The sequence below is a fragment of the Notamacropus eugenii genome, chromosome 6 (genome assembly GCF_028372415.1).
Source record: "Notamacropus eugenii isolate mMacEug1 chromosome 6, mMacEug1.pri_v2, whole genome shotgun sequence".
Taxonomy (NCBI): domain Eukaryota; kingdom Metazoa; phylum Chordata; class Mammalia; order Diprotodontia; family Macropodidae; genus Notamacropus; species Notamacropus eugenii.
The window spans coordinates 138,572,196-138,597,667 of record NC_092877.1 but is presented as its reverse complement, the minus strand read 5'-3'; positions in this window follow the sequence as shown (position 1 = coordinate 138,597,667).

Genomic DNA, 25,472 nt, shown 5'->3' with positions numbered 1-25,472 from the left:
TACATAATTGTTGCTACAGTATAACCATCACACCCTTTTTTGTCAGTACAAAAATTGACTTATAACCTTTTGTTATTTACTTGTGACATAATTCTGTTCATGATGCCACTTAAATGGTATAAACAGCAGCAATGTATTCACCACTGATATACGGATACACATTTATCTCTTATACATTGCAAGCTACAAGCCTAGAATTCCCAGCACATGCACAACATCAGTATATTTACAAAAGCCAGACTGCATGGTTTGTTGAGAATGCTGCAGTAACTAATGGTACTATGACTTTACTGGATGAAGAGCCATAGACACAAGAGGAGTGGGCAGGCAGGCAAAGCTAAGACTTGTATCTTCCCAGTATTACTTAAAAATCATTTATTATTGAGGATCCAAGATGGCGGAGTAGAAAGATACACATACGTTAGCTCCAAACCCACAGCCCATAAAACACCTGTAAAGAAGAACTCCCAACAAATTCTGCGGCAGAAGCCACAGAACAAGGGAGTGGAGGAGATTTCTGTTCCAGAGAGACCTGAAAAACTGACACAAAAGGTCCATCACCTGGAGCAGAGCCTGGCCCTGCCTTGGCCACTGGGCACCGAGAGGAGCAGATCCGAGCAGGCTTCAGGGACAGAATCTCCAGCAGCTCAGCAGGTCCCTCCACCCACAGGTGCCAAAGATCAGTGAGAGGGTCTCTTTGGCTGCCTGAGAGGGGAGTGGGGTGTCCCCCATAACTCAGGCCCCCTTGGGAGGCAGCAACAGAGGCAGCAGACAAGGGCTCGAAAAGCAGGCAGGAGCTCAGATCCATTGTTGAAGGTCTCTGCATAAATCCCCTGAGGGAACTGAGCCCTGTGTGGCCCTGCCCCCACCTGAGAACCTGAACTTAATCTCACACTGAATAGCAGCCCCACCCCCATCCAAAGCCCTGAGGCTGGGAAACACATTTGAATCTCAGACCCCAAGCCCTGGCTGGGTGGCTCTGGAGGCATGGTGGGTGTGGAGAGGAAACTCAGAAGTCAAGTCACTGGTTGGGAAAATGCTCAGAAAAGGGGAAAAAAATAAGACCATAGAAGGCTACTTTCTTGGTGAACAGATATCTCCTCCCTTCCTTTCTGATGAGGAAGAACAATGCTTACATCAGGGAAAGACACAGAAGTCAAGGCTTCTGTATCCCACACATTCAAAATAAATATTCCATGGGCTCAGGCCATGGAAGAGCTCAAAAAGGATTTTGAAAATCAAGTTAGAGAGGTGGAGGAAAAACTGGGAAGAGAAATGAAAGAGATGCAAGAAAAGCATGAAAAGCAGGTCAACACCTTGCTAAAGGAGACCCAAAAAAATGCTGAAGAAAATAACACCTTTAAAGATAGGCTAACTCAATTGGCAAAAGAGGTTCAAAAAGCCAATGAGGAGAAGAATGCTTTCAAAAGCAGAATTAGCCAAATGGAAAAGGAGGTTCAAAAGCTCACTGAAGAAAATAGTTCTTTCAAAATTAGAATGGAACAGATGAAGGCCAATGACTTTATGAGAAACCAAGAAATCACAAAACGAAACTAAAAGAATGAAAAAATGGAAGATAATGTGAAATATCTCATTGGAAAAACAACTGACCTGGAAAATAGATCCAGGAGAGACAATTTAAAAATTATGGGCCTACCTGAAAGCCATGATCCAAAAAAGAGCCTAGATTGGTGATAGTGTCAGTTAGAATGCCTGGCATTTTGGGGTGGGGGGAGGGGAAAACTGGGAAGAAAATTTGGAACCCAAAATTTTGTGGAAATGTATGTTGAAGTTAAATAAATAAATTTTAAAAAAGCATTTATTATTAAACTGTCTTTGATGCAAGTACTCTGTGCATCCTAATCTTGCATCAAAGATAGTTTAATAATAAATGATTTTTAAGTATACTGGAGCAATCATTTTTTTAAAAGTTTCACATAATGGCCACACACCCCTTTTTTGTAAAAAAAAAAAAAAATTGACATAAAATCTGCAATGACTATGTGGTAAAATACAGTAGCCTGCTGTGCAATTTAAGTCTCCTTAAGACCATCAAACAACAACTAAGCTTATGTAAACTCAAATTTTTCTCATTTCAATTCAATTTGATTCAACAAGTATCTATTACATGCCTACAATGTTCCAGGTACCATGCAAGGTGCTAGTGATACAGACAAGAATGAAAGTAATTCCTTCCCTAAAGGAATAATTTAATTTATATTCTTCTTCCATTCTCCTTACAAAGCTCTGACAAAATTCAGTCACAATATTTTGACTCACAGAATGTTAGCTATGGAAAGAACTTAGAGACTATCTAACCCAACCCCCTCATTTTACAAATAAACAAACTGAGGACCAGCAAGGTTAACTGACTTGCCCAAGGTTACACAGGTAATAAGAAACAGGCAATAGTAAATGAGTTAGCTCAAATGCACAGTCCAGTTTTCCATCTATGACACCACAAGGAAAAAGTGAAAAGGGAATTTTTTTAAATGACAGATAATGGGAAAGAATCTAATTAACAATTTTATTTACCTTGTCAGCCCCTAAATTGAACTAAAATTTTAAAATTAAAACCAATGGCCTTATCTAGAACCAGTTAGTTCTGCCATTTAGATTCTGTAGCGAAGAGAGGAGACAATTATGGGTGAGATCTATGTATGTAGTCACTGCCTTTCCCTCATGGGGTCACTGGTAAATGTTTAATAACTGGCTGTCCTGAGAAAAAAGAGGGGATAGTAGGACATACTTTCAAATTTAATCCTCATTATTAACCTTTTTCTGTATCATTTTCTTAAGTCTAGTTAATCATTGAAATAATAAGTCAAACCCTGATTTGTAGTCTTTGTTGACTTATGAGGAGAAAATTCTCACTGAAAATCTGATAATTTACTTTTGGGAGCCTGTTAGAGCTTGCTCCAGCATACCCCTGCTTTTCACATGGTCACAAACTATTTTCTTAAGGCTGATTGGTTCATTCCTCAAATATATGCTTTTGGTCCCAAATGGAAAAAGATGATCATTACTAGAAATCAAGGTAAGTTGTAGCAATATTCTTAAGTAGTAAAAGTAGAGTAGGCTTTGTGGGCAGGGACTGGTTCTGATTGTCTGAATCTCTAACACTTAATATAGGCACAAAAATGCTTAGGCACATAGTAAGGCACATAAAGCTCATTGAATGAACAAACAGCAAGATTTTATTAATCTGTCCTGAAGGAAGTTTGTCTGAAACAGTAAAAACTCTGAATTTTAGACTATTTTGCAAGAAACTCAAGTTGTCACATTCAAATATCCATGACTTTTGGAAACATAATGAAATCATAAAAGAAGATCATGGTCCTTTTATAGTGTAAGGCCTCTTAAACTTTCTCCACTCATGACCCCTTTTTGCCCAAGAAATTTTTATGCAACTCCAGGGTACATAGGTATATACAATAGGTATACAAATCCAACGTTTACTGATAATAAATGATAAAGAAATTTATTTTAAAACAATTCTTTGGTATGTATACAATTTTACCATTTATAAACAATGAAAGTAAATTAGCATACTAATAAGATAGATGTGCTTGTTCATTTTTACATAAAGGTCTAAATCTTGGTGGAATATTTGTTGCTTCTATGTTGATCATTGCATGTTCAGAAACCTTTTATTGTTGCCAAATTTTTTGCAACCCTCACATTTAGTTATGTGACCCCATATGGGGTCTTGACCCACAGTTTAAGAAGTGTTGGATAGTGGATAGAATATAGGGCTTGGAATTCAGAAAGATCTGAATTTGAATCCTGCCACAAATACTCAGACCACTATTTTACCCCAAACAAGCCGTTTCATCTGTGTGTGCCTCAGATTCCTCATTTATAAAATAAGAATAATAATAACACCTACCTCACAGAGTTATTAGGAAGATAAAATAAGATAAACTATATGAAGTGATTTATACTAAATCCATATTATGATCCATTTAATAGAGAAGAATGATTTATACATAGAAAACAAATTGGTTGTGCAAAGACATATTCTTCCAAAGTACTTAAGAGAAGTTACTCTGAAATATTTCAGACATTGGTTTTTCAATGCTGATTTATGTTGTCATATTACAGGATCTGTTAAGAACAGGAATACTCTAAAGGATTATAAAAATGTGCATTCCCTTTGACCCAGCAACACCACTTCTAGATCTATATCCCAAAGAGATTATAAAAATGGGAAAAGGACCTACATGTATAAAAATATTTATAGAAACTCTTTTTGCAGTGGCTAAGAATTGGAAATTGAGGGGATGCCCAATCAAATGGGGAATATGGTATGTGAATGTGATGGAATATTATTATTCTATAAGATATGATAAGCAGAAAATAATGAGCAGCAGGTTTTTCAGAAAAACCTGGAAAGATTTATATGAACTGATGCAGAGTGAAATGAGCAGAATCAGAACATTGTACACAGCAATAGCCACATTGTGTGATGACTGACTTTGATAGACTTTGCTCTTCTCAGCAATGCAAGGATCTAAAACAAAGTCCAAAAGACTGATGATGGAAAATTCAATTCACATCAAGAGAAAGAACTATAGAGTCTGAATGCAGATGGAAGCAGACTATTTGTTCTCTCTTTTTTGTTTGTTTTGTTTCTCCTTTCTTGTGCGCTAGTTCTAATTCTTCTTTACAACATGACTAATGTGAAAATATGTTTAATATGAATGTATATGTAGAGCCTGTATCATACTGCACACTATCTTGGGGTGGAGGGAGGGGAGGGAAGGGGAGAAAATTTGAAACTCAAAATCTTATGGAAGTGAATATTGAAAATCAAAAATTAATTAATTAAAAAAGAACAGGAACACCATCAATGGAGTCAAGCTTCTGTCTGAACAGTCATTATCTCCAAATGAGGGGAGGATGAACCAAACAAAGGAAGGACAACTCAACCAAATCTAAGACACACAGAAGAGGTCCTTGCTGGAGGTGACACCATTCTGAGAGCAAAAAGGGATCAGATTCTCTAAAGAAAGGGGGATATCAAATTCTTGGGCAAAAAATCACTAAAATCACAGACCTTGTTAAAATCACATAGCCATAACTGCAAAAATAACTGCACAGAGAAGAGATAGGAATTTCTGTGCCAGGGCATTTCCTCCCCTGGCAATAATGACAGACTCTGAAAGACTAATAGCTGACATTTAGATGGGACTTTTTAAGCTTACCTAGTCATCTGGGTAGGTTGTAGGAGGGGAGAGTTTACCTGAAGACATTAACATCAGATAAGGAGGGAAAATATAAGGTGAGTCAATGATCTCATTGAAAGACTCAACTGGTTGTCCCAAAGCTTTTGCCTTTTATGGTGGGGAGCATATGTTCCCTCCATAAAATATGGAAAGTGAAAATCAGTAACTAGCTGATGCATGGTGACTCAGAACCTTGGACGTATGTTTCTGACCATGTCATATAACAAAATCATGTGTTGGGAAGCAGAAAGGGTATTTTTGTTGTTATTGTGATTCTGGTCTTTCCCTTTCTCTTTCATTTGCATAAAGACCAAAAGATCTGCCAGTGAGAATGAGAAGTACCCCAAGCTTATGGAGATTGTTTTATTGCTAATTTTATTTTTATATTATTTTATTAAATGCCTTTGCTTTGAATTAATTGTGTATTCTGGCTGATTTGTAAAAGTAAACATATGGGATGGGGCTCAAGTTTTTTTCTGAGATGATTTGTACCTATACTGTTGCTTGAATGTAGGCTAACTCTTCTAGAGACCCCATATAAGGGTTTGAGAGTGTGCTATTTTGAAACATTTTTTTTAAATTAGTAGATTTTTAAATATTATCTTATCTAACCAATATTTGTATCTTTATAAAATATTCCAGTTTCTAAATTTGCCAACATCATAAAAGTTATAAATATCTTTCTCATCTCTTATATATACAAGCATATGCTATCTCATTTCTTATCCAAACTCCTAAAATAACCCCCTAACAGATGACCTGAGTACAAAGTGAAACCAGGTCAAGAGATCTTGCTAATACCATCTCAAGGTTTCAAGCCTAGGAGTCAAGTTTGAACACATATACTTCTTATCTAAAGTTACTCAGTGAAAAGCCCTATCTTTCTCTCTGCATTTTCAAATTATCACTAGGATATTGATAGATAAGAACAAGTTCTAATACAAAAAAAAAAAAAGTCCTGGGGAGATAAGCCAGTAGTGTGATCATGTTGTGCATAATATTGTACAAAATATTTTCTGACTCAGATGAACCAATATGTTGGCAGCAAGGTGGCACAGAGGATAGAATGCTAGACCTGGAATGAGAGCAACTCTTCTTTCTGAGTTCAAATCTGGCATCAGACACTTCCTACCTGTGTGACCCTGGGCAAGTCACTAAACCCTGTTTGCCTCAGTTTACTCATCTATAAAAAGAACTGGAGAAATAAATGGCAAACCACTCCAATATCTTTGCCAAGAAAACCCCAAATGGGGTCAAGGAGAGTCAGACATAACTGAAAAATGACTGAATGAAACAAATGTTTATAATTTCCAGTGTCATCTTTTTTGTTTATTCCTTAAAAACGGGTAAGATATTTTCCAAAGAAATAAATTCCATAATAACCATTTAATAAATAATTATGTTCAAGGTACAGTGCTAGACACTTGCCATATTTTTAAAAATGAAATATTTTCATTAAAAAATTTTCATTTCTTCCCCTTCTGTCAAGAATGTTACAATTCACTAAGGAAAGGATTATGGACCTACAATATATAAAACAGAGAAGCAAATGTAGGACTGTTTGAGGTGGAAGAAAGCACCCAGAAATCAGGGGCATCATGAAAGGCTTCCTGGAGAGTACCTGACTTGAACCTTGGGGTAAGCTAAGGACTTTGAGATGAAGGAGAGGAAGAGACACATCCTGGGCATGGAATAGTTGTTCAAAGGCTCTAATGAAAAAGCCATCCTTGTCTAGCAGCTCTGTGTGTGGTCTTTCTCCCTCTCTCCCTTGAAGTTGGAAACATTTAAAGGTTAGCACATCAATGACACTGTCTAAGTCATTTGTAACAAGAATTTATGTAGAGTTTGCCAAGCACTTTACATAGATCTCACTTGAATCTCACAACAACACTCTAATTTGGGTGCTATTATTATCACTAGTTTGCATTTGAGGAAACTGGGACCAAGACAGTTAAATAATTTGCCCAGGGTGACCCTGGTTAAGTCATTTCACCTTCCTTGCCTCAGTTTCCTCATCTGTAAAATAAGCTAGAGAAGGAAATGGCAAATTCCTTCAATATCTTTGCCAAGAAAACCACAAATGGGGTCACAAAGAATAGGACAAGACTGAAATGACTAACACAGCCTATCTGGTAAGTGCCTGAGACAGAATTTGAGCTCAAGTCTACCCTCATTCCACATCTGATGCTCTTTCCATTGTACCACATACCTAGTTATTAGCTCCTCAGTACTATTGTCTTCTTTTCTTCGTTATAGAAAGTTATACTTATATCTCTTTTTTCAAAAAGAAAATGAAAATAACAGACAATACCAGTGAAGGCCAAAGTCTGGCTTTGCTCCTCCATCCATCTTCCTCCATCTTAGCTTGTCCAGGAATTCTCTAGTTAATACAAGGAGTCCTTCTCTTTTCTCTCCTGGATGTTAGATTTCTCAGGAATTCCCAAGGTGTTCTTCCACTGCCTTTCTAGAGTTACCAGGTGGTGGGGAGAAGAATAAATTTCCACCAAAACGTTCCCCTCTGCCTTAGAATAGGAACCAATATGAACATACATACTTTGTATGTAATTCTTTCCTCTACTACCCTCCAGTCCACTTCCTCATTAGCCTCCCTCAGCTTTGATGTCAGGTTTTTTTCAGATATCTACATAACCACTTTCCTTAGAGTGGAACTACATCTAAGTCATAGTGATTATGTGATAATACATTTTTTGTTTTAGTATAATCAAGTGCCTCTGATTGAATAATGTGATTATAGAACATCTTCCCCACTCATTAATGGGCCTGGAAAGATTTGTAGGAAGGCCCACATCTTTTGTTAATGAGGCACTGGTTCTCAAGGATTGTGATGCCTTCAGGCTCTAAAAAATGTATAAATACTCTAAGGGTTCATTTTACTTTGGGGCTTGCTGATTGGAGGTGTTTGTTTGGCCAGTTGAGACTCTGGGCAACTGCTAAGGAGCCCCCAGTTTTGAAAATCCAGACTTTGGGGGTAGAGCCAAGATGGTGGAGTAGAAAGACACACACATTCTAGCTTCCAGCACAGCCCATAAAATTCCTATAAAAAATGACTCTCAACAAATTCTAGAGCAGCAGAAGCCCAGAATGACAGAGTGAAAGAGATTTCCAACCAAAGGTAACCTGGAAGGCTGAGAGGAAAGGTCTATCCCACGGGATGCAGAGCAGAGTGGAGCACAGCCCTGGCCATGCAGCACCAGGAGGACCAGAACCAGAACAGGCCTCTGGGGTAGAATTCTCAGCAGGGAGGGACTCAGATCCCTCAACTCACAAGTGCCAAAGAAAGTTTCAAATGTCAGTAAGGGGGCTTTCCCAACTGGGCAAGAGGGGAACAGGGTCCCCCCAGCATTGGCCCCAGGTGGTGGTGGTAGTAGCAGCAGCAGCAGCAGGGGTGGCCGTGTCAATGGACATCCATTTGTGAAGCACTCAGTCTAAAGCCCCTGGGGGAATAGAGCAGCTGATCTGAATCTCAGCCTTGGGTGCGGTCCAGAGGTGAGGAGGGGCATTAGGACCCTCTTCTTGACAAAGGATTCAGAAGCCAAGTAACTGGCTAGGAAAATGCCCCAAAAGGGGAAAAAAGATAAGACCATAGAAGGTTACTTTCTTGGTGAACAGATATTTCCTTCTGTCCTTTCTGATGAGGAAGAACAATGCATACTGGGAGAGAAAGTCAAGGCTTCTACATCCAGTACCTCCAAAATGAAAATGAAATGGACTAAGACCATGGGAGAGCTTGAAAAGCAAGTCAGCAGCATGCTAAAGGAGACCCAAAAAATGCTGAGGAAATTAACACCTTTGAAAATGGGCTAACTCAATTGGAAAAAGAGATCCAAAAAACCAATGAGGAGAAGAAGGCTTTAAAAAGCAAAATTAGCCAAATGGAAAGGAAGATTCAAAAGTTCACTGAAGAAAATAGTTCTTTAAAAATGACAGTGGAGTTCAGGGAAGCTAATGAATATATGGAAAACCAAGAAGTTACAAAACAAAATGAAAGGATTGAAAAAATAGAAGATAATGTGAAACATCTTATTGGAAAAACAACTGACCTGGAAAATAGATCCAGGAGAGACAATTTAAAAATAATGGGACTACCTGAAAGCCATGATTCAAAAAAGAGCCTAGACATCATCTTTCATGAAATTATCAAGGAACACTGCCCTGAGATTCTAGAACCAGAGGGCAAAATAAATATTGAAAGAATCCACCAATCATCACCTGAAAGAGACCTAAAAAGAGAAACTTCCAGGAATATTGTGGCCAAATTTCAGAGTTCCTAGGTCAAGGAGAAAATATTGCAAACAGCTAGAAAAGAACGATTCAAATATTGTGGAAATACAATCAGGATAACACAAGATCTGGCAGCTTCTACATTAAGGGATCAAAGCGCTTGGAATAGGATATTCCAGAAGTCAAAGGAACTGGGATTACAACCAAGAATCTCCTATCCAGCAAAACTGAGTATAATACTTCAGGGGGAAAATTGGGCATTTAATGATATAGAGGACTTTCAAGCATTCTTGATGAAAAGACCAGAACTGAAGAGAAAATTTGACTTTCAAACACAAGAATGAAGAGAAGCATGAAAATATAAACAGGAAAGAGAAATCGTAAAGGACTTTCTAAAGCTGAACTATTTACAATCCTACATGGAAAGATAACATTTGTAATTCTTAAGACTTTTCTCAGTATTTGGGGAGGTGGAGGGATTATACACACACACACACACACACACACACACACACACAGCACAAGCTGAGTTGAATCAGAAGGGATGATATCTATAAAAAATAAAATTAAGGGGTGAGAGAGGAACATGTTGGGAGGAGAAAGGAAGAAATGGAATGGGGCAAGTTATCACTCATAAAAGAGATAAGAAAAATCTTTTTCCATGTTGAGGAAAAGGGAGGAGGTGAGAGGGGAAAAGTGAAGCTTACTCTCATCACGTTTGGTTTAAGAAGGGAATAACATGCACACTCAATTTAGTATGAACATCTATCTTACACTACAGGAAAATAGGAGAGAAGGGGACAAGTAGGGTGAGGGGGATGATAGATGGGAGGGCAAATGGGAGAAGGGAGTAACTAGAAGTAAACACTTTTGGGAAGGAACAAGATCACATGAGAGAATAGAATAAATGGGGAACAGGGTAGGGTGGAGGGCAATACAGTTAGTCTTACACAACATGACTATTATGGAAGTCTTTTGCAAAACGACACGTATATAGCCTGTATTGAATTGCTTGCCTTCTCAATGGGGATGGTGGAGAGGGAGGAAGGAAGAGAAGTTGGAATTCAAAGTACTAGAAAGGAATGTTGAGAATTGTTATTGCATATAACTGGGAAATAAGAAATACAGGTAACGGGGTATAGAAATCTGTCTTGCCCTACAAGAAAAGAGGGAAGATGGGGATAAGGGAAGGGAAAGGTAGAAGGAAGGGCACATTGAGGGAAAAGGTAATCAGAATGCAAGGTGTTATGGGGTGGGGAGAGGGAAAAGATGGGGAGAAAAATTTGAACTCAAAATTTTGTGGAAATGAGTGAAATCTAAAAATAAATTAATAAAACTATATATATATATATAAAAAAGAAAATTCAGACTTTGGTGCTTCTGTCTCTGGTAACTATGTATGTATATAATAGTCAGACAGTTCGATCTGTCTGTTGATCCATGACGTATATATTGTTTATGTCAGACATTTGGAAGCCCTGCCTGTTGATTTTGATTTCTCGATATTTTCTCAGAAGTTCAGGGTGCTGACCTTTTTCCCCCTGAACTAAATGAATGACACATGTGCTTGATTAAAGTGATTGTTAACCCCCTTGAAAATTGTTTTCCTTTGAGAAATGTAGATCTAAGAACCTGTGATAGCAGATCCTCTTCTGTATGTCAGGGTGCTTGCTTTTACAATAATCTCTCCAATTATTGACATATTTCATTCCAAAATTCCCCTTTGAGATAAGGGTAAAGAAGCATTTATTAAGTGCCTACTATGTTCCAGGCCCACTTTACAAATATTATCACATTCATTACTCACTACCCTGGGAGATAGGTATTGTTATCCCTGTTTTATAGTGAAGGACACAGACGCACATTTGCTCAGGGTCATAAGACTAAGTAGTATCCGACTCTGGATTTGATCTCAGGGCTTCTTGACTCCAGGCCCAGCATTTTTTCTGATACTAACTGCTATTTCATTTGCCCTCCCTTATTACAAAGTTCAAAGAAATGTTCTGTGAGTACTACTAAAGACTCAGAAAAGAAAGATCTAGCCACCAAAGGGAGTAAAGGCTGAGGAAAGTCATAGAAACTGAAAAGCACAAAGGTAGCAATGAAGAAGGCAGAAAAAGACTGCTATGAGTAGAGAGAATGGACCAGCAGCCTGGGCACAGTGGTCATTGTGGGAACCAGGTGTTGCTTCAGGGCTTACTCTCCCCTCATCAGCACTAGGTTCCAGCCTTAGGTGTCACATCCTCATCTCTATGAAGAAGAGAATGAGGCCTCTCTCCTTCCACAAAATTACTTTCTTTAAGCAAGAAACACCAACAAGCAGCTGAAACCCAGTCTCTTCTAGCTTACCAAATTATCTAGTTCATAAAGCTACCTAACTGCTATAAGCATTAACCCTCTGATCTCTCTATTATATCCTGGGGTTTGCAATTAAATTCCCTTTGGGCTGTTAATAGTTTTTATTCCAATCTCTCTGAAGGGGGCTAAGCCAATTTTGATTTAATAGCTGTCTTTATTCTATATCTCTTGTAAATTTTCACAAGTACTTCCCTTATTGTCAAGAGAAGGACACCCCCTAATAGTGAGCTTTTGTGAGCTTCTTTACTTCCCATTATTTTATAAATGTTACAATTTGAAAAAAAGCAGTCCTATGTCAATGAAAAAATATAATTGCACATCTAAGGTTGGGAAAGAAGAGAGGGAGAGATGAAAGAAGATAGGGAAAGGGAGAAAGAGAGTACAAAAGAACAAGAAGAAGGAGCATATGGTCAATGTATAGGTCCCCACTTTGCCTGTAACAGACTTGCAGTCAGGAGATCTGGGAGTGAGTCTTGTCTCTGCACTTTACATCAATTTCATCTCTCAGAGTCTAATTTTTTTTTTTATCTATAAAATTAGGATAGCAATCTCCTAAGGTCAGTTTAGAGAAAGTTTCTGTTAGTCCTAAAATGTCACAGAAATGTGAACTCTTACATAAATATGAATTCATTGCAATATGAAGAATGCAGGATTTGGAATCTGGGTTTGGACGCCCCAGCTAGCACTTAATAGCTGTGATGGGAATGTGACCTCCCTTATTCTGAAAGAATTTTCCCTCGTTCCAAAATGGAGATAAAAATACCTGTAGCATTTACCTCATAAGGTTGTTATAAAAATCAAAGGAGTATTTTTAAATTATAAATGTGAATAGGAGAGCTATTAATATTCTACTTGGAGATAACGAATTCAGATGCAAAAACAGTGTGATGGTGTGGTCCAGGGACTGGGAAGGAAGGACCTGGTAGTACCTTCCCACCAGCACTGGTCTCCTGGTTCCCTTTTTGCTCCCACTGCTAAGCCCCAGGACCTCATTCCATGATATTCTCCATTGGTGTGTTGGGCTACCATCCTCCTCTCTCCACAGTTCTGTAATGCCCGTCTCCCCTTGGTGGGAGAACACAGAGTCACCTCCTCCCTCCCTTCTTTCTTCTCTCTTTCCCTTAGTATCTTTCCAAATGAATTCATTATATACAAGTAGAATAGGGGAAAGGTAGGTCTTACTATCCCAATTTCGTAGATGAAGAAATTAACTTTTTCATGATAGAAAATTGATATGCACCTTGCTCTCAGGGAGCTTATGCTCTAATTACAGGAGGAAGCAGCTCATTCTAAACACGTTGCTATATCCTGGGGATCACAGAGACAAAAATAAAACGGTCTTATTCCTAAAGGAGATTGCTTTCTTCTGGGAATATACCACAAATAAGTAAATACCAGACAATTTGAGTAAGAAGAGAGGAAAATAAATTGTTACTTCATAGGATCACACAGAGAGAATTAAAAGAAACTCAAAAGTTATTTCTGACATCATCCTCATTTAAAAATGAGTTTTTGTTGACCTTGTCATCATTTTTCACTTGTTTTCAGTCATATCCAACTCTTCCTGACACTATTTGAGATTTTCTTGGCAAAGACATTGGAACAGTTTGCCCTTTCCTTCTCTAGCTCATTTTATGGATGAGGAAACTGAGGCAAACAGGATTAAATGACTTGCCTAGGGTCACACAGCTAGTAAATATGTGAGGCCAGCTTTTCCTGACTCCAGGACTACCTTGCATAATATCATATAGGTAGGGACATAAGCCACTAGGTAGCTGAGTGGATAGAGCACCAGGTTTGGAGTCAGGAAAACATGAGCTCAAATATGGCCTCAGACACTTACTAATTGTGTGACCCTGAGTAAGTCACTTAACCTCATCTGAAAAATAGGGATAATAACAGTAATTATCTAGCAGGATTGTTAGAAGAATCAGATAAGATAATATTTGCTAGGTGGTACAATGGATAGAGTGCTGGACCTAGAAACACAAATACTCATTTTTCTGAGTTCAAATCTGGCCTCAGACATTTACCAGCTGTGTGACACTAGGCAAGTCACTTAACTCCACCTCAGTTTCCTCATCTGTGAAATGAGTTGGGTGATATCATTCCAGTATCTTTGCCAAAAAAAAAAAAACCCAAATGGAGTTATGAAGATTTGTACATGACTCAAAAACCATTACATTCTACAATATCCCAGAGTATTTCTATATAAAAGTTAATTTTCTTCCTTTCTCTGATTGGCAGAGCCATGTCCTCTGACAACAACTAGAGTATTTCCGTATCTTTTTTACACAGTATCTGGATGCAAAGAGAAAAAATCTACAACTACTATCAATATTTCCAAATATCTGAATGTCTACTTTTTAGCAAGTGAAATATCTCTTCTTTGGTTGTTGTTTCATATGTAGATGCTTTGTCTGCCCACATTTTTCTTGTCTTGAATGTTTTTAAGCAGTATGGACTACAAATCCCTTATATGTACAGACTCAATATAAATTCACCTTGACTTCCTACCTTCACAAATTACCTAAAACTTCAGAAATATTTCTCATGTATCAGGGCACTGGAGATTATTTTCTGCTGACAGAAATAAAGTCCCCAATACCTATTTATTTACATGATCCCCTGGGCACAATAAAGTTGACCAGGAGGAGAGATCTTGTGAGAGGTAGGATGTGAATAGATGTTTGGGAAACAAATTTGGAATGGGAAGACAGGGAGAGCAAGGAGAAAGATAGAGGGACTGAGGAATCAGCACCATTTCTATGGGTGTCAGTACTGCTACTAACAGCAGGAGTGGGGGGGTGGGGGCTAAACTGGAACTAAGATGAGAACAGGGGTGGGGTGGGGGTGGGGAGAGGAGTGAGGAAGGAGCGAAGAGAGGGGGAGGGAAGTGGGAGAGGAAAAGGGAGGGCAGGAGGAGGGACAGGGCAGGGCAGTCTTTGTTTCTCTCATCTCCTCTCCACCTCCAGCTCTTCTAAAGCTTATTTATTCTTTAATTTTTTTTTTAATTTTTTTTTTACATTTCTGTTTATTTAGTCCTGAGTGTCAACTGAAAATAAAGGATGATCAATCAAAGTAATTTATAATTGCTATCTAATTTGCTTCTGGGGATGAGGGAGAAACAGAGAGCAGTGACTGATAAGGGAAGAGAGAAGGAGAGAGAGAGAGAGAGAGAGAGAGAGAGAGAGAGAGAGAGAGAGAGAGGGAGGGAGGGAGGGAGGGAGGGAGGGAGGGAGGGAGGGAGGGAGAGGGAGAGGGAAAAGGAGAGGGAGAGGGAAAAGGAGAGGGAGAGGGAGAGGGAGAGGGAGAGGGAGAGAGACAGAGACAGAGAGACAGAGACAGAGAAAGAGAAACAGAGACAGAGAGAGAAACAGACTGTGTTCCAGTTGTAGGGACTGCCCCTGGGGGAGCTGTAAAGAAAACTGAAAGAGAACCTTATTTGGTATTCCATAATTCCCCAAAGCAGGGCAAGAGCTGAATCTGGATTTTCCCTAGACAAAAGCCTGAGCCATGAGTAAGTAGTTGTAAGTTTTGGGAGGAGACTGTTGAGAAGTGTAGGGAAAGTTCTCTTGGGATCAGTACCTCCCTCCTCCCTTCCCCACTAGAAAATTTTTCTTCTATTGTTCTGCTCTATGAAGACAGTGACTGTTGAAAGCCATGCCCAGTAGGAAGAGGAGGAAGGGGGAGAAGGATAGGAGCCATCTAAGAGGTTGTAGTTAGCTCTGATTTTCAGACAAATGTTTCTACAACCCCATTACACTCAAATACCAAATAACAATAATTAGGGAGTGGTCACTACACATCTGTGCTACTTGTACAGAACTTCAATATGATTATGATAAAGGGGAAATTAGCATGACATTTTCAAAGACTTGAATTGGACAGACATCTTATTTTAGTTACAAAAGAAAAGAATAAATATAAAACATAGCTTCCTAGGAAACAGTGTTTAAGAAACTGGAAATCGTGTACACACATTCACAAACAACCAAACAAGAAACTGTAATTGCTACAGTAAAAGTGGACATCGTATGCTAGTATGGAAATTAGAAATCATTAACAGTGATGAAGGAATGAAGGGGGAAAAGGTTAGAGTAGTCACAGAAAACATCTACTAAACTCCAGCAGAGTCCTAGCCCTCATGTATACTCTAATACTGTAATCATCCACTAACAGTTAATGGAAAAGGGACTATTTTTCATTAAAGGATTTTGGAAAGATATATGTGTGTGTGTGTGTGTGTGTGTGTGTGTGTGTACATATGTAGATAGATTAGATAGAAAGAGAGATACGTGGGTATATATGTATATGTATACACACACATATGTATATGTATGGAAATAAACTCTGACTAAGAGTAAAAAGATCTGAGTGAGAGGCCCTGTTTTGACATTAAATGGTGTGAGACAAACCTCAGAATCTCTCTAGAACTCAGTTCTCTCTTATGTGTAGAAAGGATTGCTAGTATGCATCCTACCTTCCTCATAGAGTTAAGAGCAAAGCACTTTGTAAATCTTTAAGTGTCTTAGAAATATGTGATGATTATTATTAATAATTAGAATTTTTTTACTCAGTTCAACAATTACCAAATGAGAATTACTTATAAACTTTATGCCAATATCTGAATTATTCTAAAATAAATTCCTCAAAGGGAAGATGGGAAATGATTCCAAATGAGACATGGGAAAATAGCTTTTGAAGGTTAGTGCTTGTCAAAAGTGATGAGGTCTGAACATGATTACTGGGTTGAATAGAATTGCTAATAACAAATTAGGGACTTCTCAGTATTTCATAAATTAAAGGGGACAAAAAATACAGAGAAACACAGAATTTAAACCTAGAAGAGACCCTAAGTTAAAGCTAGATGAGTCCCAAAGAGGTGAATTTTCTTGTCTAAGGTCATACAGGCAGTAGCCGAGACAGAATTTTAAGTCTGGGTCTCATGACTCGAAGGCTAGTGGAAAATTCCTCTAGATTTTCTGAAGGTCACCAAGTTTGGGATTTTTTTAAGGGATTCTCACTGCTTGGGGAAGATGAAATACTGGTCATAGATGACAAAAAAATTCGACTATTTAATTTCTACTTTCTTCAGTCTTCTCTAGCAAAAAGGGTCACCATCAAATTGAAAGAGTAAATCTACAATGGAGAGAGGACATTTCAGCCCAAAATAGGTAAAGAATTAGAAATGGACGACAGATTTATTTAGAATAAGCTCAAATCTTCAGGTTCACAGGGACAGCCAGGTGGTATGGTGGTTACAGCACTGGTCTTGGAGTGAGTAAGACCTAAGTTCCAACTCAGCCTCAGACCCTGGATGACTTCATCCCCATCTGCCTCAGTTTCCTCATTTATCAAAAAGTGATAATAATAGCACCTACCTCACAATGTCATTGTGAGGACCAAAGAAGATAATAACTATAAAATGTTTACTACAGTGACTAACACATATGAAGTGATATATAAATGTCAGCTATGACCATCATCATCAATTAAATTCCAGAGTGCTAACAAAATTTAATGATGTGATCTTGGACCCAATGTCAGAAATCTTTGAGGCATTATGTAGAATAACAGAGATGTTAGGATATAAATATTGCTGCGATTTTTCAAAAGAGATAAGAGGATAAATTTTAGAATCTATATATCAGTAGGTGTCAACTAGACAGATATTTATCATCCCTCTCTAAACTGCAGAACAGATAATCATTAAAACAGATGTCTTATGAGAATTTTTAAAAAATGCAGTAATCACTTCAAGCCAACATGGGTTTACTATCTGATATCCTTTTCAATTTTTTAACATTTTTATTTAATGTTTTGAGTTCCAAATTTCATCCCTCCCTTCCTCCTTCTCTTCCCTCTCCCTGAAGACAGTAAGCGATCAGACATAGTTTATACATATGCAATTATGTAAAACATTTTCATGTTAATCATTTTGTGCAAGAAGATGCAAATAAAATGGGGAAAAATTAAAGAAAGTGAAAAACAGTACGCTTCAGTCTGTATTCAGTCAATATCAGTTCTTTCTCTGGAGGCAGATATCATGCTTCATCATAAGTCCTTTGGGATTGTCTTGAATTATTATTACTGAGTATTACTGAGAGTAGATACTGTTACTGTGTGCACAGCATTCTCCTGGTTCTGTTCACTTCACTATGCATCAGTTCATGTAAGTTTTTCCAGGTTTTGCTGAAATCCTCCTGCTTGTCATTTCTCACAGCATAATAATATTCCTTTGCAATCATATACAACAGCTTGTTTAGCCATTTCCCCCATTGATGGGTATCCCTTCAACTTTCAATTCTTAGCCACCACAAAAAGAGCTGCCACAAATATTTTTGTACAAATAGTTCTTTTTCTCTTTTGGGGGAAATGTCTTTGGGATATAGACCTAGCAGTTGTATTGCTGGATCAGCTCCCCACTTTTAAAGTTCAAGACCAAGCCCCATCTCCCCTGACTACTCTGATAATCTGAGCACTTACTATGTAAGCCATTCCTTTTGTAATTTATATTAATCATACGTGGCTACTTATTTTTTCCTGTGTGTATTTCTCCAGGTTGTGTTTGTCCTTCATTTTCTTTATTTTGTTTGTTTTCTTTCTTTCTTTTTTAATTGAATTATTTGTTTTCAGTGCTTGACAAACAATTTCATATATCTTAGATTTTTTTTCCACTCCCTCCCTCTTATTCCCCATTCCCTCCCCATGCCCTCCCTGAGACGGCATACAATCTTACATAGGTTCTATACATACATTCCTATTAAATACATGTTGCATAGAAGAATTAAAATGATTGAGGGAAGCCATAAAACAAAACATAATACAAAAGAAAATGGTCTGTTTCTATCTGCGATCCAATTCCATAGTTCTTTCTCTAGATGTGGAAGGTGTTTTGCATCAAGAGTCTGTTGGAAATTTTTTAAGTCCATATATTTCTTTCTTTCTTTTTTTTAAAAATTATTTATTTATTTAACTTTTAACATTCATTTTCACAAAATTTTGGGTTCCACATTTTCTCCCCTTTTGTCCCCTCCCCCAACCCCAAAACACCGAGCATTCTAATTGTCCCTGTCACCAATCTGCTCTCTCTTCTATCATCCCTCTCTGCCCTTGTCTCCATCTTCTCTTTTGTCCTGTAGGGCCAAATAACTTTCTATACCCCTTTACCTGTATTTCTTATTTCCTAGTGGCAAGAACAGTACTTGACAGTTGTTCCTAAAACTCTGAGTTCCAACTTCTCTTCATCCCTCCCTCCCCACTCCCTCCCTTTGGAAGGCAAGCAATTCAATATAGGCCAAATCTGTGTAGTTTTGCAAATGACTTCCATAATAGTCATGTTGTATGAGACTAACTATATTTCCCTCCATCCTATCCTGTCCCCCATTACTTCTATTCTCTCTTTTCATCCTGTCCCTCCCCATAAGTGTCGACCTCAGATTGCTCCATCCTCCCCATGCCCTCCCTTCCATCATCCCCCCTACCCTGCTTATCTCCTTATCCCCCACTTTCCTGTATTGTAAGATAGGTTTTCACACCAAAATGAGTGTGCATTTTATTCCTTCTTTAGTGGAATGTGATGAGAGTAAACTTCATGTTTTTCTCTCACCTCCCCTCTTTATCCCTTCACTAATAAGTCTTTTGCTTGCCTCTTTTATGAGAGATAATTTGCCCCATTCCATTTCTCCCTTTCTCCTCCCAATATATTTCTCTCTCACTGCTTGATTTCATTTTTTTTAAGATATGATCCCATCCTCTTCAATTCAGTCTGTGCACTCCATCTCTATGTGTGTCTGCGTGTGCATGTGTGTGTGTGTAATCCCACCCAGTACCCAGATACTGAATAGTTTCAAGAGTTACAAATATTGTCTTTCCATGTAGGCATGTAAACAATTCATCTTTTTTAAGTCTCTTATGACTTCTCTTTGCTGTTTACCTTTTCATGCTTCTCTTCATTCTTGTGTTTGAAAGTCAAATTTTCTTTTCAGCTCTGGTCTTTTCATCAAGAATGCTTGAAAGTCCTCTATTTCATTGAAAGACCAATTTTTCCCCTGAAGTATTATACTATGCTGGGTAGGTGATCCTTGGTTTTAGTCCTAGTTCCTTTGACTTCTGGAATATCCTATTCCACACCCTTCGATCCCTTAATGTAGAAGCTGCTAGATCCTGTGTTATCCTGATTGTATTTCCACAATACTTGAATTGTTTCTTTCTTGCTGCTTGCAATATTTTCTCCTTGACCTGGGAACTCTGAAATTTGGCCACAATGTTCCTAGGAGTTTCCCTTTTTGGATCTCTTTCAGGCGGTGATCTGTGGATTCCTTGAATACTTATTTTGCCCTCTGGTTCTAGAATCTCAGGGCAGTGTTCCTTGATAATTTCATGAAAAATGATGTCTAGGCTCTTTTTTGAATCATGGCTTTCAGGTAGTCCCATAATTTTTAAATTGTCTCTCCTGGATCTATTTTCCAGGTCAGTTGTTTTTCCAATGAGATATTTCATATTATCTTCCATTTTTTCATTCTTTTGGTTTTATTTTGTGATTTCTTGGTTTCTCATAAAGTCATTGGCCTCCATCTGTTCCATTCTAATTTTGAAAGAACTATTTTCTTCAGTGAGCTTTTGAATCTCCTTTTTCATTTGTCTAATTCTGCTTTTTAAAGCATTCTTCTCCTCATTGGCTTTTTGAACCTCTTTTGCCAATTGAGTTAGGCTAGTTTTCAAGGTGTTATTTTCTTCAGCATTTTTTGGGGTCTCCTTTAGCAGGGTATTTAATTGTTTTTCATGCTTTGCTTGCGTGTCTCTCATTTGTCTTCCCAGTTTTTCCTCCACCTCTCTAACTTGATTTTCAAAATCCTTTTTGAGCTCTTCCATGGCCTGAACCCATTGGGTGGGCTGGGATACAGAAGCCTTGACTTCTGTGTCTTTCCCTGATGGTAAGCATTGTTCTTCCTCATCAGAAAGGAAGGGAGGAAATACCTGTTCACCAAGAAAGTAGCCTTCCATAGTCTTATTTTTTTTTTCCCATCCAGTGACTTGACTTCTGAATATTCTCTTCACATCCACTTTGCCTCCAGATCTGCCCAGCCAGCACTTGGGGTCTGAGATTCAAATGCTGCTTCCCAGCCTCAGGGCTTTGGGCGGGCACAGGGCTGCTATTCAGTGTGAGATTAAATTCAGGTGCTCAGGTGGGGGCAGGGCCGCCTCACGGGCTCATTTCCCTCAGGGGGTTTATGCAAAGACCTTCAACAATGGATCAGGGCTCCTGCCTGCTTGGGGAGCCCTTGTCTGTTCCTGCCTCAGCTGCTGCCTCCCAAGGGGGCCTGAATTATGGGGGCACCCCACACCCCTCTCAACCCGCCAAAGAGACCCTCTCACCAACCCTTGTCACCTGTGGGTGGAGGGACCCACAAAGCCACTGGAGATCCCGTCCCTGAAGCCTGCTCGGATCTGCTCTCTGGCCAAGTCTGCTCCTCTCAGCACTGCGTGGCTGAGGCAGGGCTGGGCTCCAGGTCTGCAGCATGAGGACCTTTTGCAAGAGGTTTTCAGGCTCTCTGGAACAGAAATCTCATCCGCTCCGTTGTTCTGTGGCTTCTGCTGCTCCAGAATTTGTTCGAAGTTCTTTTTTACAGATATTTTATGGGCAGTGGGTTCGGAGCTAGCGTATGTGTGTCTGTCTACTCTGCCATCTTCTGTCCTTCATTTTCAAAGAGGACCATGACATCAGGGAAATGAAGACATGACTCGCAGTTGATTTTCATTTGAGTGAGGGAGGGTTGTACAAGGTCACCAGTTTTACTTTCTCCTTCAGAGCCATCTGGATCCAGTGACCAGATATCAATCAGGATGAGTGGGGGTTGCCCACAATGCAATGGGAGACCCTGGCCCTTTTAGGCTAAGGCCTTTTCAGGTACTCACTTAGAGTGAGGTAATGCCATTCAGTGAATAGACCTCTTTAAGAAGTGAGTCAAGGTATGGCCCCTTTAATTAGAAAAGAAGAAAAAAAATCAGTCTGTGAGAGGAAGACCATCAGGGTTGCTGTTGCAAAGAGAAATAGTTACCATTGACATTCAGGAGGACCCAAAATACAACCATTAAGTGGAACATGAGCAGGAACCTACAGTAGTCCAATCTATGAGCTTCACAGTGAACTAGGTTTAAGGTTTTGTGACAGAAAGAAAGAGAGAGGGAGGGACAGAGGAAGTGAGAGAGAGAGAGAGAGAGAGAGAGAGAGAGGGAGAAGGAGAGGAAGAGGGAGAGGGAGAGGGGAAGAGGGAAAGAAAGAAGCAAACAAAGAAAGAAAGAAAACCCCAAGTTAAGTGGGCAGCTTCTGGCCATCAAAATTTAACTTCCTTTTCAGAGGAGAAGGACAGGGAGAGGGAGGGCCAAGGTCTCCCACTGCATCCTGGGCCATCTTCAGTCATCCTGATTAATATCTGACCCCTGGACCCAGACGGCTCTGAAGGAACAAGTGAGGCTGGTGACTTTGCACAGCCCTCCCTCACTCAAATCAAAGTCAACTTCGAGTCATGTCATCATTTCCCTGAGGTCATTGTCCTCTTTGAAAACGAAAGACAAATCCCTGTGAGTAAACCAAGCTGCCTGTGGCAACCTGGCTAGTTGGGTAAATCAGTTCAAAGTCCTTTGGTATCAAAAAGTCCTCTGATATACTTCTTTGCAAACTCTACAGCCCTTAACAGAATGCCTTATGTTTAGTGGTTCTTAATAAATATTGGATTAATCATTCACTGAATGACATACTCTTAGTTGTGGGAAAGCAAATGAAATATGTAGTTTACTTGGTGCTGGAGAAAGAGTAGCACTTTTGGAGGCAGAAAAGACATGATTTCAAATCTAAATTCTCACTCTTATTAGCTGTATGACCAGAGTAAGTCAATTACTTTCTTCTCATCTCAGTTTCCTCATTTATAAAATGGGGATAATAGTGTCACCTATCTCACAATGTTATTAAATAGCTACGTAGATGCCAGTTTATCTTTTTAGTCAAATACATGCACACACAAGTGAATCATTGCCAGTGGAGCTACAAATGTACATAGATAGATAGAACATGTGCTTTCTAAAGCTTGTTCTCACTACTGAGTACTTGAACTTTAATGTCAGTGCCAGAACCCAGGGGATGCCAACCTAGTGGAATATTCCTATTCTATATCTGTTCTGCTAATGGGGTACTTTGGGTGGAATAAGAAAACCCGGGAGCCAGCAAATTAGCTAGCCTCACTACAAGCCAAGTTTCAGCCTGAGTCTTATTTGGTAAAACATAACATCGCAGGGACCAAGAGCAAACTGGGGTTTTAGGGTACAGTCCAGGATCATTGAAATGAGAAGCTCATATAAAATAAGCCTGACAGAAGGGCAGAGGAGATATCAGGACACATGGGATAAAGCCAAGGTCATCTGGTAGACAGTGAAATGAAAGCAGGGAATGATTTTAACATAATTTCCAATTTATACAGTTTTGAAAACCAAAGAAAGTTTGGTCAATCGATCCACAAACATTTTTTAAGTACCTATTATATGCCAGGCATTGTGCTAAGCATTGGGCATTCAAAAAAGAGGCAAAAGACAATCTCTGCCCTCAATGAACTTACAATCTAATAGGAGAGATAATAACACACAAACAAATTGTGTGTGTGTCTGTGTGTGTGTGTGTGTGTGTGTGTGTGAAAGCAAGCTATACAAGACAAATAGGAAATAATTAACAAAGGGAAGGCACTGGGATTAAGAGGAGTTGGGGAAGGCTTCCTGTAGAAGGCAGGATCTTAGTTGGGACTTAAAGTAGTCAGAGCAGAGGAGAGAGAACATTCCAAGGATGGGGACAGCCAGGGAGAATGCCAGCAGCCAAGAGAAGGAGTGTCTTGTTTGTAGAACAGCAAGATCAAGGCTTCCGGATCAAAGAGTACATGCAGTAGAATAAGGTTAAAGAAGACTAGAAAAGGAGAAGAGGGATAGGTTATAAAGGGCTTTGAATGCTAAACAGAGCATTTTGTATTTGATCTTGGAGGCAACAAGAAGCCACTGGAGTTTACTAAGCAGCAAGGTAATGTGACTGGACCTGCAAAATGTTTTTAGGAAACGTTTTTGGTCAAACCAAATGTGAGGCTCTGGCTAGATGCAGTATTCTCACAAAGTAATAGTAATTCTTGGTGTTCTTCCAAGCATCTTCAGACCTATCTCTTCTTCACAACCACCTTCTGCAATGAGTGGGACAAGCATAATTGTCTCCATTTTACAGCTAAGAAAAAATGTGGGATATGGTAGAGCGATGAAGGGCAAAAAGTCATGTGGTGAGTTCATCTGCAGCTAATACTTTCTCCTGGTACTGGACTCAGTTCAGTGCTCTTACCAAAGATCCTACAGGGTCATAACTAAACAAGAGTAAGGATCCCAACCTTTCCTTCCCCCCAGAACTGGGCTACCTAGAATGCCCCTGTACCCTGGGATCAAGAGTCATAGGATTGTATATTTAGATGTAGATGGGACCTGAGAAATCATTTAGTTCACTACTCTCTTTTTCTAGATGAAGAAATGGAAGCCCAGAGTAGTTCAGTAATTAATCCAAGGCTACATGGGCATCATAGCTGTCATTTGAACCAAGAACCTCTAAATTCCAATTTAGTTCTTCCTAATGTCCCCACACAGCCTCCTTGGATGTGCTTAGTCAGGAGACCTGGGTGATGGTCCAAGTTCTGCTACTTCTAGCCATATGACTTTGAGCAAGACACATCTCTGTGATCCCTTGTGACTTCACGTAGAAATCCGACAGGTTGGAATAGATCATCTCTAAGGTTTCTTTTGAGTCTATAAATTCACCCTATGATTTTTGGGATAGAAAAGTTCAGTTCTGAAAGAAGGAAAGATTCCACAGTGACAAGACTACACTGAGTGTTCCAGTGTTAAATTCTAGGACACCACAGCATACTAATACTCAGAAAGTTGAAGATAAACCCATTAGCTGAATTTATATAGTGCCTATTTATATAGTGCCAATATAGTATCCTTGAAGGTTTTTTCACCAGAATGTCAGCTCTGGTAGATTCTTCCAAGATGGACAGGATTTGAATATGGCTAAGTGACAGACACTATGCCTGTGAAGCAAGACTCAGCCCATATAAGAGTAAAAAGACTCTTCACCAAAAGGCTGACCATCAGGAGATAATTTTTTTTTTGACAAAGGAAGCAAATTCAGTGGATAAAAACATCAAGCGGCCCTCCCTCCATGCATCCCCTTTCTGTTCCCACAGTGCCAACAACAGAGTGGCAAAAGGAACAAAGGGTACAAAAAAAATTAAACCATTCTTGCCTCAACTGCAAACATTGCTTGGGCTGTTGGGACTCTTTGTTCAGTGACTGGTGTTGATACATAATGGAAGACCTGAATCATAGCCATTTTCACTACCCAGAAGATGTAAAGAAGTCACCACAAAGCAGGTAAGCAGCTTACAGGTTCTTCCTAGATTAATGGAGAGGCACATAAAGGCCTTGGTTCCATGCTGTGTTCAAAGGTAATAGGAAACATTATTTCATGGGACTGATGATTTGATCTTACAGTGCTTACAATGAGTATGAACAAGCAGACAACCAGGAAGATAATTACAGCCTATGTATGCATCAACATTT